We start from the raw sequence: 15,687 nt of genomic DNA, 5'->3' as shown, positions 1-15,687 counted from the left end.
AGAAAGAAAGAAAGAAAGAAAGAAAGAAAGAAAGAAAGAAAGAAAGAAAGAAAGAAAGAAAGAAAGAAAGAAAGAAAGAAAGAAGAAAGAAAGAAACAAAGAAAGAAACAAAGAAACAAAGAAACAAAGAAAGAAAAAAAGAAAGAAATTTATTCCTGTGTCTTGAAGGAGTTTAAGTCTTCCTGAGTCCCAAATCACCCCTAGAAGGAGGAGATAACACCTTAAGCTGTTCTCTGCTGACACTTTGACTAAGATCTGTAACCATGTAGGATGGGTACCTGGAGATGAACAGTCCAGGATTCTGGGAAAGAAGGAGCATTGAAATGGGAGAAAATATTGAAGATCCTTTTTTTTCTTTGCAGAAGTTGGGGAGTATGGGTATGGAACACTACACACCACATACATCAAACTTGGTTGATGCATTGGTTATTTTTGCTCAACTGTTTTTTTTTCCCCAGTATTCTCATCTGCATATAATGGGGGTGGACTGAACCCTGACATTCCACCCTTGATATTCTGCACCCTTAACCTTGAGTGTTAGTGCCCAGTCTGGAGAGTAACTGCAGAGGGGGTACTGCTTACAAGATGAGTGTGTTGGCCTAAACAACCTCAAGGGTCCCTTTGAGCTCCAGATCCATGACCCTATAATCCAGAGAAACCAGAGATAGAGCTACCAGAGGACTCATAGCCAAGTCATTTCTCTCTTGTTTTTTGTTTCTGCTTTTGTTATTCTTTGTGATAAGGGATCTCATTCCAGGAGGAAGAGAGGAAAGAATATAGTGGAAGTGAGGTGACATAAAAACAAAAGATATCAAATGTTAAAAACATTTAAAAATAAAGGGGACATAGAAGGGAACTAGGGATAACCTTCTTCAACATTGGGATTTTCTGGTCCCATTTCCTAACCAAATTATCCTCCAACACACAACACAGTGCCCGGCACATAGTAGGAGCTTAATGAATGTTTATTAACTGGCTGTCTGACTCTGCGATAGAGATTGATTTTGATCCTGGGGTGCATCGGGATTCATGTTTGTCATGAGCCTGTCTATGTAGACTACAATAGCCCAGCTCTGGTCTTGGCCTGATTGAGGAAATGGAATTTATAATAGCAATGCAAAGGCTTTGCAGACCATGGAAAGTGTGGGAAGGTACAAGAAATGAAAACTTCCAGGATTTTCTTTCTAGTTGTTGGTTTTTTTTAGTAGGATATGAATGCAAGCAGGTTCCAAAATATACTTGAGGTCCTGTACCCCACATATGCAGTCCTTTCCATTTCTTTTAAGTTTTTTCCACCTATATTCCAAGGCCACAGAGCTTTAAACATCTCCCTAATGCAAACAACCATTCTATTTAGGTACAGTTGTAAAAGGAGAAAAATGGAGGGGAAAAGACTCTCTGATTTAAAAAAAGAAAAAGGAAAGAAAATACATACTTTCCATCCCAAATCCTCCCTTGGGATTCAATTCTGGCTTGGGATAGGAGAAGGCAACAGGAGGGAGGAGAAGGGAGCAGTGATGGAGGATAGCCCTTCTTAGGGCAAACTGCCCATGGGTTAGGTTGCCCTCCAGGACTTTGTACATGGATCCACTTTTCCCAGGCCTCTCTCATCTTTCCTTCTACTCCCAGCCCACTGGTGTTTGACTCCCAGAAATTTAACACAATTTGACACTTGACCCCTCTGAACCTCAGTATCTTCATCTGCATGTGATGGGGGTGGACTGAAACTTGATGTCACTTCTTAATATTCTTTGCCTGGTTTCAGACCAAGCAACCATGTGAATGACTCAAGGGTTGGTACCGTGTGGTAGTGAAAAGTCTCTTAATTGATGATAGAGCAGGAAGGAATATTGACTCCTCGGAAGAGTGTGTGCATACAAAAGGGATGACCTGTCTATTTCTTTTTATCTGTCTATCTTTATCTATCTATCTATCTATCTGTCTGTCTGTATGTCTGTCTGTCTGTCTGTTTATCTATGTTAATCAGCCTATGTTTACAGCTATCTCCATTGCTGTTGACCATTACCACTGGTTAAGACTACTACTACCACCTCTGGTTGCCAGTGGGACTTTTAGACATCCCACACTCATAGGATTGTGGTCTGGACACACCCTCCTCATTATCCCACTCCAATCCTGTCTCCCATTGAGAACACAAGAAAAACTAAACCCATTACAAAGCATATATAGTCAATCAAAACAAATTCCCACATTGGTCATGTTGAAAAAAAAGTTTGTCCCATTCTGTATTCTGAGTCCTTCACCTTTTCTAAGGAGAGGTGGAATAGCTTGTTTCATTAGTAGTCCTCTTGAATCATGGCTAGTCATTATGCTGATGAAGGGGTGGCTAGGTGGCACAGTGAAAAGAGTACCGGCCCTGGAGTCAGGAGGACCTGAGTTCAAATCCAGCCTCAGACATTTAACACTTACTAGCCTTGTGACCTTAGTCAAGTCACTAAACCCCGACTGCCCTACCTTGCCCCCTCCACAAAAAAAAGAGTTCAGCACAATAGTATTCTATCATATTTATTATGCCATAACTTGTTCATCCATTGCCCAATGTGTGGGTACACCCTCAGATTCCCATTTTTGCTATCTCAAAAAGAGCTATCAATATTTTTGTTCACCTTTAGAGTTTGCTTTTCTTAGGATTGATCTCTCCCTTGATCCACCTCCTTCTAACTTCCTCTCCTCCCCTCACTTTTCCCTCCTATTTCCCTGTTAAGTGGAATACATTTTTAAACCCAACTGTGTGTTCATGTATTTTCCTTCTTTTGACCAGTTTAGATAAGAGTAAGGTTCAAGTATTGTCAGCTCTGCCCCAAGCCCTCCTCCTTGTTTGCATATATCTATTTGATTATTTATATATCTATTTGATTGACTACATAAGATAATTTCCCCCTAACCTTCTTTTGTTCTCTCTTCTTAATTGACACAACAGAACCATGTTGAGGCCTCATCTAACTGGACTTACTCTATGACCTCTGATGATGATGGGTTTCAGAAGATAACCTGCCTATTTCTCTGTTTCTTCCCTGTAAAACTGCAAGGTGGCAGGATTCTGAGCTGTCCAGAGTCAAGAAGGGTGGAAGTGCCATCTATCTCTCTGGTCACTATTCAGGAATAGATGGCTGCCTCTGTTTCTCTTGTTTTCATTCTCTCCTGATCTTAGGTGAAGGGGTATTTGAGGAGGGTGTGTCCAGACCACAATCCTATGAGTGTGGAATGTCTAAAAGTCCCATTGGCAACCAGAGATGGTAACAGTCGTCTTAACCAATGGTACTAGTCAACAGCAGTGGAGACAGCTGTAAATAGAGGGAGGAGGATGGTCACCCAAGGAGGGCAGGGGCTTCAGGAAAAGAGTCCCAGAAGCAGTAGAGCTGCCTGACCCAGTGGAGAAGTAGACTAGCACAGATTGGCCCAGATCATTCCCAGCCTGGTAGAGGACTGACCTGTCCAGCAGAGATGCTACAGTCTTTGAGGAACCAGACCAGAGGAGCCGCTCACCATCACTGACACTAAGCCCCACAACAAACTTCACGAGGACTACACAAAAGAGTCAGGAATTGAGAGGTACCCTTTTGCCACATGTATTATTTATACATATGGATAAGTACCATCATACTTTAACTTATTGCTCACTCTGCCCATGGACTTTGTGTGTATTTGTGAGAGAGTATATGCTAGACTTTGGAGGGGGTAGGATATTTGGTTGAAAATGTTCTTACTATCCCTTCTTCGTAAATCCATTTTCTAAAAGCTATTAGAGTATGGCTGACTAATTAATTAGCTTCTGAATTCATACACACCAGTAGGGGCTCAAAATCTAGAGTGTAAGAAATTCATATCCTCAGGAATACCCCTACAACTTTAAGGGAAGAAGTAGTCATTTGCTCTCTGGGTGCCCTTAACCTTGAGTGTTAGTGCCCAGTTTGGACAGTTGCTGCAGAGGGGGTACTACTTACAAAATGAGGGCATTGGTCTAAGCTGAGCTAGAGCTGCCTCTAGAATGCATGGCTAAAAAGAAACAGTAGCAATAATAGATAATGGTTATTATGATTACAGGGCATTCAGTTTTAGAGGTAAAATTTAAACTGAATATGATCATAGAATGTTAGCCTTAGGCCCAAAAATAAAGGAATGGGGAAACTGATAAGATCATCTGAGCCAGAGCTATAAGGGACCTTAGAAGTCAACTAATCAAACATGCTCATTTTACAGATGATAAAACTGAGGCCCAGAGATGTTAAACATTTTCCCCAAGGTCACAAAGTTATTGATCAGGTCAGATCACATTCATTTTCAAATATATCCCTTCCCTACTGCCCAGCAAACTTTCCCTCCTACCAAAGTTCTGTGATTGTTGTTTTTTTTTTTATAAAATAGTTATTTTTATAAGATAATATACTATAGGGGCAGCTAGGTGGCTGAGTGGGTAGAGTGCCAGGTCTGGAGTTAGAAAGACTTATTGAGAAGTTCTCATAGTAATAGAAGAGACAAGATGCAAATATTATATACACACACTATGTATTTGACCTCAGACACTTACTAGCTGTGTGACCCTGGGCAAGTTACTTAACTCTACCTCAGTTTCCTCATCTGTAAAATGAGCTAGAAAAAGAAATGTCAGACCACTCCAGTATCTTCGCCAAGAAAATCTCCAAAGGTGTCACAGAGTCTGAAATGATTGAACAACAAAATTATGAGTTATTTTACAATTATAAGGCTTTGTATGGGGTTTTTTTTTGGTAAGATAGTTCAGCAAAATCAATCAACACATCTCACTATATTTATAACATTCCATACCTGTAACCCCCCCCCACCTTCACCCCATCCCCCAGGCCCCCATGATGAAAATAGAGAAAGATTCCTCATTTTTTTCTTCAGGGATAAGCTTGGTTATTATAATTATAGAGCATTCAATTTTAGAGGTAAAATTTAAACTGATTAGATCGTGGAATGTTAGCCTTAGAAGACATTGGGTCCAGGGGTGGGGAACCTGTGGCCTTGAGGACACATGTGGCCTTTTAGGTCCTCAAGTGTGGCCCTTTAACTGAATCCAAACTTCACAGAAGAAATCCCCCACCCCTGAATTCTAGTCTAATCTGTTTTATTATAGTCCAGCGAAGTATACTGCTTACTCAAGCTCACATGAATGTTAGATCCAGAATGTGAAGACATGGGAAAGAGAATAATCTTTTATATTGTAACCACTATGTGCCAAGCCCTACGCTAAGCTCTTTTTACCAATGTTATCTCATTTGATCCTCACAATAACCCTGCAAGGTGGATACTGTTATTATCTTCCTTTTACAGATAAATGCCTTTGTATATTTTCTAATTCCAAATCTAGAACCTTTTCCATTACATAAGACTAGAGCACAAACTCCATAAAATGACTGTCAGACCCCCTTAACATTCTGCCATATTGCCTTCACATTACTTAACGACTTCACATTACTTCTAGGCTCTGCAGATAAATACTGTCTTTAGCATTGAAGGCCTTTCACAACCTAGCTCATCCCTGTGTGTTCAGTCTTCTTCGTTCATCTTGCTCCTCTCCAAGTATTCTACAATTCAGCTACACTGGCCTCTTTTTTGTTCTGTTCATGTCACATTCCACCTCCTGACTCGAGCTTTGCCCTGGCTGTGCATAGGTATTCTGTGCCTTGTATGATCTCCCTCTGCTTCCTAGTTCCCTTCAGGATCCTGCTCAAATCTCACCCTCCACAGCAAGCCTTTCCTAGTCTCCTCCAAAGCAAGTGACTTCCCTTCTGGGATTACATTCCTCTCATACCAAACATATAATGTATGTACATAGTTCTTTGCATCTTTTCTCTTCTATCACAGGGAGCGCTCCTTTAAGGGCAGGGACACTGCTTTTATTTATTATTTGTATCCCTGGTGCTTAGCACAACATCTGAGATACAATAAATACTTCACAGATGCTTATCAATTCACTGTCTCTACTCCAACCTCTGGAAAATGACCTTCCTGTAGAACATTCTCTGCCTTTTTTTTTATAAGACTCTCCAAAAAGGGGTAAGGAAATTATAAAGTTGAAAAGCATTCAAATTCTGTAAATGCAGTAACCTGTCCCTCAAAGCAGGATGATTTCTTAGCTGTGTTCAATGGGTCTGCTTATGTCTCAGCCATGGCTCAATGCCTGTGGACCAAGGGTCTGTATCTCCAAACTTTTTTCTCCAAGTTTCTCAACATCTTCTTCTGCAAATGGGAGTGGGGTTTTTGTATTCACAGTCATTGGTACCTGGCCAGATCCAGAGTTGCCTCATGTCTCATTTCCACAACAAACTTTTGTGTATATTCACCAGTGGAGTCCAGGTTGCTGGGCTCTGTCTGAAAAAAAAAAAGAAAAAGATTTGCCATCTCTCCTTTCCAGTCTTGCTGTTCAAGAGTGCTGGCCAAACTTCCCTCTGTGTCTTGGGAGACAGAAGGGTGAAGATTACAACCCTGTGAGATTTTCTCTTCCTGGTGACTCCCTCCTCAGGATCCTTCGCCACTTTCCCTGGCCCTCTTAGTTCAACTCAGTTTGGGTGTTTCTGCCAGGAGGGGAGACGGGGGTTTGGCCCAAATCCCTTTTTGACAGGAGTCTAACGTTACAAGGGCCTCACTTGGTTTTCAAGCATTTCCCAGTGCCTCTCCTCTGTTGTAAAGTTTCTAGCCAGAATTTCTTGGCTCTGAAGGATGATTGAGTGTTTGCCTTTGCCTTCTGGGTCTGTCTTTCATTTGCAGCTGCTTGGACTCTGGATTGGGTGACTGTCCCAGGACCTCCCCCAGTCAGCCATCCCCTCCTGCTTGTCCCAGGGAGGCCCTTTGTGTTTCTCTGATGATCCAGAGAAGCCCCACCCCTGCTCTCTGGGCCTGCTCCAGGCTCAGCACAAAGTTGAGGCCAGCCATGCCATCCGACAGTATTTATTATGTGCAAAATGGGAGATGGTGCCATGTTAAGGACCTGCAACAGCTAGTACACAGATCCTGCCTCTGTAACCTTCAAAGCACCTTGGGGCCTTCTCAGTTCCCAGAGACTTTCTTACAGGTGCTTCTAGCCATTTTAATCATTCACAGCAGGGCCTAACAGCTAACGCCTTTGGGAATTCTGTGGCCTAATAGGACCTACATGCCCAAGCAATTCTGCTCCTTTGTGCTTATCTGACCATGCCTACTTCTTCTAGTTGGGCCCTCACTTCCTGCCTTTGGATCTCTGTAGAATGTAAACTCATTGAGGGTAGGTAATGGTTTTGGGGTTTTTGGGGTTGTTGGGTTGTTTTTTTTTGCTTTTTGAAGAGGGGAAGGCAGGGCAATTGGGGTTAAGTGACTTGCCCAAGGTCACATGGCTAGTAAGTGTTAAGTGTCCCCGTGGTTTTTGTTTTGATTTGTATCCCACTGCCTAGGAAAGGGCCTAATTAATAAGTACCAATTGCTTTGATGTGGATGGTGCTAGGTAGCACAGTATCTGAAATCAGGAAGACCTGCTTCTGACATATCCTAGCTATATGACTCTGGGTAAGTCACTTAACTTCTCTGACTCAGTTTCCCCATATGCAGAATGACAGGGCTCTACGCAATGGCCTCTCAGGTCCCTTCTAGCTATAAATCTAGGATTCCATGATCCTACAAACTCTAAACCAGACTCCAGATTGTTCAGAGGTGCCGACATTCTTCAATTTAATTTGGAACAAAATGAACAATTCATTAAAAGAAACTTTTGGAGACCAAGAACTGATAGCCTGGTACAGTGGAAGAATGGAGTATGAGCCCAGATTTGTACATTCCAGGAATCAGATAATCAGGCCCGTGGCATGTTCCAAACATAGAAATATAAATGAATGGGTCTGAGGATCCCAACCTCTTCCATAAGATGATACAGTCTACAGATCCGTGAAAATGCTATATATACTATGCTGACTGATGACTCCTACTGCAAGAAGTGGTACCATGCCTTGGTTGGCCCAGGTGAGACCCTTCACATCAGGTCAGATCAGGTGAAGCAGAGAATGAAGAACTTCTGCCATGACCAAGTCAACTCATCTACACGTCCACCATGAATCTTGTCTCTGGACAACAGACTTGTCTGTTGACCTCCCCGGATTGAATTTCAGTTTCTATTTCCTGCTTCCTGACTCCATCATAGCCCCTCAGAGTTGGGGACTCAGAAATACCTGCTTTCAATCTAGCTTGGGTTTTAGTTTATATTCACTTACATTTGAGTTATATCCCACTCTTTTCCTGATTGACTGAAGTCATCGAGGCTCAGACTGGGACAGATAACAAATATAACAAACACAGCTTCCCTCCCCCTTTAGTTTGTCACCCATTTATTATAATTTACTCTGTTTGAGGGCAGCTAGGTGGCCTGGAGTCAGGAAGACCCAAGTTCAAATCTGGCCTCAGACACTTACTGGCTTTGTAAGTCTGGACCTGTTTACCCTGTTTGCCTCAGTTTCCTCATCTGTAAAATGATCTGGAGAAGGAAAGGCAAACCCCTCCAATATCTTTGCCAAGAAAACCCCAAATGGGGTTACGGAGAGTCAAACCCAGCTGAAATGACTCAACAACAACAACACCCCTGTTTTTGTTTTTAGGGGATATGGATTAACACTAAATACTACAATATGTTATATTAAAGAGTACAACGTCATCACACTACCTGGGGGGTGGGGGGTGGCGTGGAAGGCATGGTTTGGTTTATATCATCATAGGCCATGGGTTTGTAGGTGTAAGGGACCTTAGAAACTATCTAGTCCTATTCCCCTATTTTACAGGTAAGGAAACTGAGTCTCAGAAAGAGTAAATGATTCCAAGGTTATACAATCTGAAAGAGGGGAGATTTGAACCCTGAGCCTGTGACTTCAGATCAAAAGCTCTTTACTACAATGAAAATATTAAAAATTGTGGATCTTATATATTGAGGGAATTATTTACCCACCTTTTTGTCTTCTAGCAATATGTGATCAAGAGAATGGTATCAATCCTCCCCCTACCAGTGCCAAGAAAGAATATATTTTCCTGCCTTCTCTCATGACCACCAAGATCAAAATAGCAATTCAACAGCATGAATAATAATACTTCATTAGTATGGGGGCTCCCAGTATAGGAATTCCCTCCAAGGACACAAAATGGCAAGTCTTTTTTTTTTTTTTGCTTTTTCCGAGGGCAATTGGGGTTAAGTAGCTTGCCCAAGGTAACACAGCTAGTTTTTGTGTGTGTATGTGGGTGTTAAGTGTCTGAGGCCAGAACCGAACTTGGGTCCTCCAGGGCTGGTGCTTTTACTCACTGCGCCACCTAGCCACCTGGCAACTCATTTTCAACTCAGTCTTAGTTGCCTGGGGCACAGAGAGGTTAAATCATTGCACTGATATGTGTAAAGGATGTTGGAAGTCAAAAGACCTTCATTCAAATTTTAGTCCTGGTTTAAACTATAGCCTTGCAACCTTTGTGACCTTGGAATATTATCTGGGTCTTTGTTTTCTCATCTGTAAAATGAGGGCATTGAGTCCAATGGCCTTTAAGATCCTTTCTAGCTCAAAAGCTATGATCATATGTGATCATATGATCACATCCGAGCCAAGAAGAAGAGAGAGGAGCTCAGCAATGTCCTAGCTGCCATGAGGAAGGCTGCTGCCAAGAAGGACTAAACTGGACTCTACCAACTTTCCCCACTTACCCAATAAAGATTTGACAAATAGAAAAAAAAAAAAAAGCAATTGGGGTTAAGTAACTTGCTCAAGGTTACACAGCCAGTTATTTTGTGTGGATGCCAAGTATCCGAGGCCGGAGCCAATCCCGGGTCCTCGGTCAAGGTCACACAGAGCCCCCATGTATCAGCCATCTCTTAAACTCAAGATTTCATGGTTCCAAGGCCAACTCTCTTCATTGTGGTTGTTGTCCAGTTGTTTTCACTTGTATCCAACTCTTTGTGACCTCACTTGGGGCTTTCTTGATAAAGACACTGGAATGGTTTGCCATTTCCCTCCCTATCTTATGGCGAGGAACTGAGGCAAGCAGGGCTAAGTGACTTGCCCAGGGTCATAAGCTAATAAGTGTCTGAGGCTAGATTTGAACTCAGGAAGATGAGTCTTCCTGACTCTAGGCCTGTCACTCTATATCCTGCTCCACCCAGCTGCTCCCTCTTAATTGGGTCTGTCTAAAAAAGTGAAAAGGGATGTGGGATATATTTCAGAGGCAGGATTGATCAGAATGGGTAACTAATTAGATGTCAGGTGGGAGTGGAGGGAAGACAGAGTCAAATATGACTCAGTGGCTTCAAGCCTGGGCATCTCAGAAAATGCCAATAAAATGTATAGAAATAGTGAAGAGAGGAGGGGAAACTTATTTGAAAGGGAAGGTGGTGTGTTTGGTTTTAAACAAGTGTTGGATCTGAGGTGCTTTTGGATGGACATTGAGGCAGAGATATTTAAGAGGCAGCCAGAAACAAGGAACTAGGACAAGAGAGAGGCTGGAGCTGAGGAGAATTCTATGGAAAGTGTGGTGGGCCGTGTAAATTAATACGGAGATGAGGTTGAGGAGAATGAGAAGACTGAACAAAGGGCCACCAATGGCATCCAGCAAATAGATAGGTGATCACTAGCAAACTTTTAAAGATTTTTGAAGTATGGTCTGGAAGTTGCAATGGTAAGCAAAGAAAATGTCTACCCCTTGCTCCTTAATTTGTGAGTCAGGGGGTAGTGGGAGAAGGAGAACCTTCAACTGGAAAGGATTTCAAGTATAGTAAGGCCATGGGGAAAAACCAGGTTTCATTTAAGCAAAGAAGATATAAAGGACTTTTTTTTTAAGTTGAGATGGCAAATAAAGTATGCCAAAGGGCCCAGAGGAAAAGGCTAGTGGAGTGGAACCACACAGGAGGAGTGGAATGAAGCTAAGGCTAGCAAAGGACATTACAGGGAAGAGGGATTTTCATTTATGGTGGCAATACTATGATTGGTATAGGAGAATAATATATATACATATATATACATACATATATATATATTATATGGGTATACACACATATGCTAGGGCAACAGGGGGAAGGGGAATACTTAGGTCAAATTTTATCATTTGACCCTTTGAGATCCTGTCTGATTTCTGCCTTGTGAGCATGGATCTATCTATAAAGAAAGCTACCTACATTGGACTTTAATTGCAGCTAAATTATTTATGGTTTTTATGCTCTTCCTCTGGGCTGAGAGGAATTCCCTGGATGGTGCTATTTTCCTGCATTTCCGGTTTCCTCAACTGGAAATTGTTCATTAGAACATCAGAACTGCAGTTCCCTCAGAAGCTGTCAAATGAAGTAAGATGCCCCATATCCCATCTGCCAGGTCCCATCCCCACTTTAGGCTTGTGCTTTGACTTGTGGGGCAAAACACTGGGATCTGCTGTCATGAGACCACAGATTAGTGATAGGAATAACTCACATATATATACATCCAGTGTCCAGGCAGAACTCTAAGGCTCACAAAGCATTTTACAATCATTACCTTGCTTAATCTTCACAACAACCCTGTGCAGTAGGAGCTATTATTATTGCCACTGTACAGATGAAGAAAATGAGGCTAAGGGAGGTTAAATTACTTCCTCCTGGGTCACTCAGCTAGTAAATCTCTGAAACTGGATTCAATTCCAGGTTTTCTTGACTCCTAGTTAAGCACTATTCACAACACCAAGGATAGATGGTGAACTTGGAGGCTGAAAGACATAAGCTGAGGCTGTGATCATGAGCAAAGTCCTTAGTTAGCACCCTGTCTGGAGCCTCTCCCCTAACCTGCACCCACAATTTATGATCAGAATTCTCAAGAAGGGAATGATCACGCCTAGTCAGTGTTTATGTTAACTGAGAGTCTGGGGTTTCTACTGCTGTCACTCACAAGCCCCTACCAATGGGCTCCCCTTGTCAATCAATCAAGGCAACAAAACAAGTCAATGAGCACTTATTAAATATTTACTATGTGCCAAGCACCACATTAAATGCTCAGGATTCAAATACAAGCCAAAATAAAGGCAGTGTGCCCTCCTGGAGTTTTATATTCCAGCTGGGGAAGACCACATATAAAAAAGGGAGCTGAAAGTCAGGGGCAGGGAGAGTCACAGTGTCAAAGTCAGGAGAGTCAGAAGCAGAATCAGGAAGGGGATAAAGGATGGTCTGTCATAAGCCCCTCCCCAAAAGAGAACCCCAAATGAATCCAATTAACTCATAGGAAATGGCTTTACTAAGAAGAACAGCTGAAACAAAACACCTCCCAAGTAAGAGGCACCTCTCCCCTTGCACACACAGCGTCCCTTGAGAGAGAAGGATCAGGATTAAAGTATCATGGTACTGAGGTGCACGTGTAGAGAGTGTGTGCCCAAGGAATGCCTTCTGTCTCCTAGTTCTGGAAGGAAGTCTCCCTTGGGTGCAGAGCTCTGCTGGTCATCTCCTGCTAGGCTGGATCATCCAACTGCCATCCTGCAGTCTCTGCAGACCTGGCAACGTCAATATCTGCACTTAGTTAATGACTCCAGTTGCTAGTGGGATCTCTGAGGGACCTCTGGCTCTCCAGAAGTATCTGGGTACTTTCATCTCAGAATGCTTATCACCTTAAGATCAGGAAAGAATTAAGACAAAGAAATAAAGGCATATGGACTATATGGTTAGGTGGGAAATTTGACTAGCTATTCCTCCCCACCCCCACCCCCCAACCCCCACCAAACTAGGCCTCCTCACTCAAAGCCACCTAAGAGAGGATGAGAGATGGTCAGACTGCACCTCTAGTATGTATATTCAGTTCAGCAATTCCTGAGCAATTCCTCAGTTCTTCTTGCTCCATAGCCAATTAGAAGATATCATTACAGAACACTCAAGACCAGAAACAGGCTCCCCTAAGTTTCCACTTGTTTAGGTTGGACCCAGACAGAAAGTATCTGTGCATGTGTCAAAGACTGGCCCCCACAGACCATTCTAGCTCCATTACATTTAATCTCTCTAAGCTTCAGTTGTTTCTTCTGTAAATGGAGATGATAGCAATGAATGAATAGCAATAATGAAAGCAACTACTTTACAGGGTCATTGGGAGTTTCAAATATATACACACACATATATGTGTATATATGTAAAGGGCATTGCAAACTTGAAAGCATTATCTAAATATGAGTATAATATTATTATTCCATACTGCCGCAGGAGAGAGGAAGAGCAACCAGAAAAACTATAGTTATCATAGGATTTAGAGACAGAAAGAACTCTAAATTTGACCTAATCCAACCTCCTTGATTTATAGATTTTATAAAGGCAAGGACTAGAGAAAGTAACTCGTCCAGGGTCACATAGCTAGTAAATAATAGAGTGAGGTTTCAAACTTGAGTCCTTTGACTCCAAAACCAGGGTTCCTAGTTCCCATATACCACAGCTCAGTTTTTTTCCCCTGCAGGAGAACAGGCTCACAGGAAGGTGAATTGAAATTTAATAGTCAATAAATATTTATTACGAATGCCTACTATGTACCAGTCACTGAACTAAGTGTTGAAGATGCAAAAAAAAAAAGAGGCAAAAGACAGTCCCTGCTCTCAAGGAGCTCACAGTGTTATTCACAACCACACTTTTAAGTGTGTAAGACTTCCGCAAAGCAAATGCCTTAGGCCAGGCTAGGCTAAAGAAAGGAGTAGGAGAGAGGAGAAGCAGGAAGCAAGGAGAGATGAAGCACCACTGTGAGTTCTCTGGAATGTGTCCCAAGGCCACTTCCAATCATCCAGGCTGGCGGAGGGGAGTTGGAGAGGACAGAGCCAAGCGATTTGTTCCGTAATTGGGCATGGCTAAGTCCCTCCCTCTGGGCAAGGCTAAGTCCCTCCCTCTGTGATTTACGGATGAGAGTATGCTCACAGTCAGCAACAGGGTTTTGCTCTAGTGCCTTGGGAATTAGACAAGGGGCAGAGTGAGATTCTGTCTCCCCTCTCTAGTAAGGGAGAGCCTATGCTCAGATTTGGGGAACTATACTGCAATGACCTAATTTTTTTTTTCCTTTCGACCATAACAATCAGCAAACATTTATTAAACACCTACTTACATAGGCACTTAGGCACCTCTGTGGATGTAAAGAAATATAAGATAAGACACTTGCTTACAAGGACCTTATGTTATAGTCTAGCTGAGAAAATAAGATATACAAATAAAAAGAAAAAGTAACCAAGAAATCATAAACCTTAAATCCCAAATGAGTAGAAGAGACAGTAAGAACTCTAGGATTTTAAGAAGACAGAGAAAGAAACTGAGGTCTCTAGGAAAGGCTTCATGGAGAACAGGGGATATGAATTTTTTTTAAGGATAGATATGATCTGGATAAGCAAAGAAGGGAAAGATTCTAAGCAGAGGCATGTAAGCAAAGGTACAAGGTCAGAAAGTATATACATACATATAAATATATGTATATTTAAGGACCATGAGAAAGTAATTTTGACCAAAAGAGAGGATTTAAATAGAGGAACAATTTAAAACAGGTTGGGAAGGAAGGGGGGCCTTGACCAATGGAATAATGGGGAGTTATAATGCTTTTGTATAGAATAAAAAATTATTTGGGCTTTGAGGATGATGGATCTGGTCTAAGCATCCTTTAGTAATCCCCTCTTTCAACAATCATCAAGCATTTATTAAGCACTTACTAAGTATTACATACAGTTCTAGATGCTGGGGATAAAGAGAAAGAGAAACGATCCCTGTCCTCAGGAGGCTTACATTCTATTGGAGGGACTGACAAGAGATACATAGAGTACCAAATACGGGATGTAAAGTAAATACATGGATTAAAAGCTTAAAACTTTATTAAGACTTTGGGGACATTGTATAAGTACAAAATATATATAAACTATGAATATATGTGCAGGATCATTTGGGGTGTGAGGGGAGGCCCTAGCAGCTGGAGAAATCATGAAAGGAGCTTCATGTAACAAACAAGTCATAAAGAACCCTATGGGACCCATAGATGAAAAGGAGATTACTCCCCCCTGGTTTCTATCTGAAAGATACCATGAAATCCTATTACTAAACATTTTGTGCCCAGTTTTCGGGTCTCAGTGAACAGCTTAGCTTTTCCTCAAGAAAGCTTGTTGATTAAGTGATGGATGCCCCCCCCCCCCCCCCCCCGTGCTTCTGCCCACCCCCTCCCCCCCCCCCCATCCTCTCCCACCTTTATCCCCTGTAATGTGTGTGGGAACATAGGTTAGGATAGTTTTTCAACCCCCTGTGCAAGTAGTTTATTAACTATTGCCTCTCATGGATCCACCTAGGTCCCGGTCCCATAACGAGCCTCAGACAAAGGCTGAACAGATCTCTTCGGGAAGCAGGATCCTTATGGACTCAAAGAAGGAGAGACAGTTTGCAACCGAGGAGGGTATATTAGCGCCTGAAGGCAGTCCCATCTGGGGACATTTCTTTCTCATTAGCTGACAGAAATGCAAAGATAAATCAAGACCTTCTCTGCCCCACACCTCAATGACTCCTGGCAGAGCCCCCACAATTGTTTTTCTCTCCACCCACCTGCAAGGATTTCCCAACTGGGGCTCCCCGACTTTGCTGAGTAATCTTAAGGCCCCACTTGTGAGCGTCAGAGAGCCACTAAAACAAGAATGCCAGGCGCGCGCGCGCGCGGGCACACACACACACACACACACACACACACACACACACACACACACACA

At 42.4% G+C, this 15,687-nt stretch overlaps 2 long non-coding RNA genes across 2 annotated transcripts in view; both read right to left on the bottom strand.

Moving 5' to 3' along the window:
* LOC138146938 (uncharacterized) overlaps positions 1–15,687 on the bottom strand; it is a 209,890-nt gene that overhangs the window by 109,043 nt on the left and 85,160 nt on the right. Inside the window, exon 3 of the long non-coding RNA XR_011164655.1 lies at positions 6,269–6,357. This is a non-coding gene — a long non-coding RNA (uncharacterized lncRNA). The remainder of the gene's footprint in view (positions 1–6,268; positions 6,358–15,687) is intronic.
* The window catches only part of LOC138146937 (uncharacterized), a 4,950-nt gene continuing 1,476 nt past the window's right edge, over positions 12,214–15,687 (bottom strand). Inside the window, exon 2 of the long non-coding RNA XR_011164654.1 lies at positions 12,214–12,597. This is a non-coding gene — a long non-coding RNA (uncharacterized lncRNA). The remainder of the gene's footprint in view (positions 12,598–15,687) is intronic.

This window comes from Petaurus breviceps, unplaced genomic scaffold (assembly GCF_028583685.1).
Source record: "Petaurus breviceps papuanus isolate PSGF00001 unplaced genomic scaffold, PetGlider_PUasm1.0 90775, whole genome shotgun sequence".
Lineage (NCBI taxonomy): Eukaryota > Metazoa > Chordata > Mammalia > Diprotodontia > Petauridae > Petaurus > Petaurus breviceps.
The sequence above is the reverse complement of the archived record's forward strand: the minus strand, read 5'-3'. Positions and strand labels throughout refer to the sequence as shown.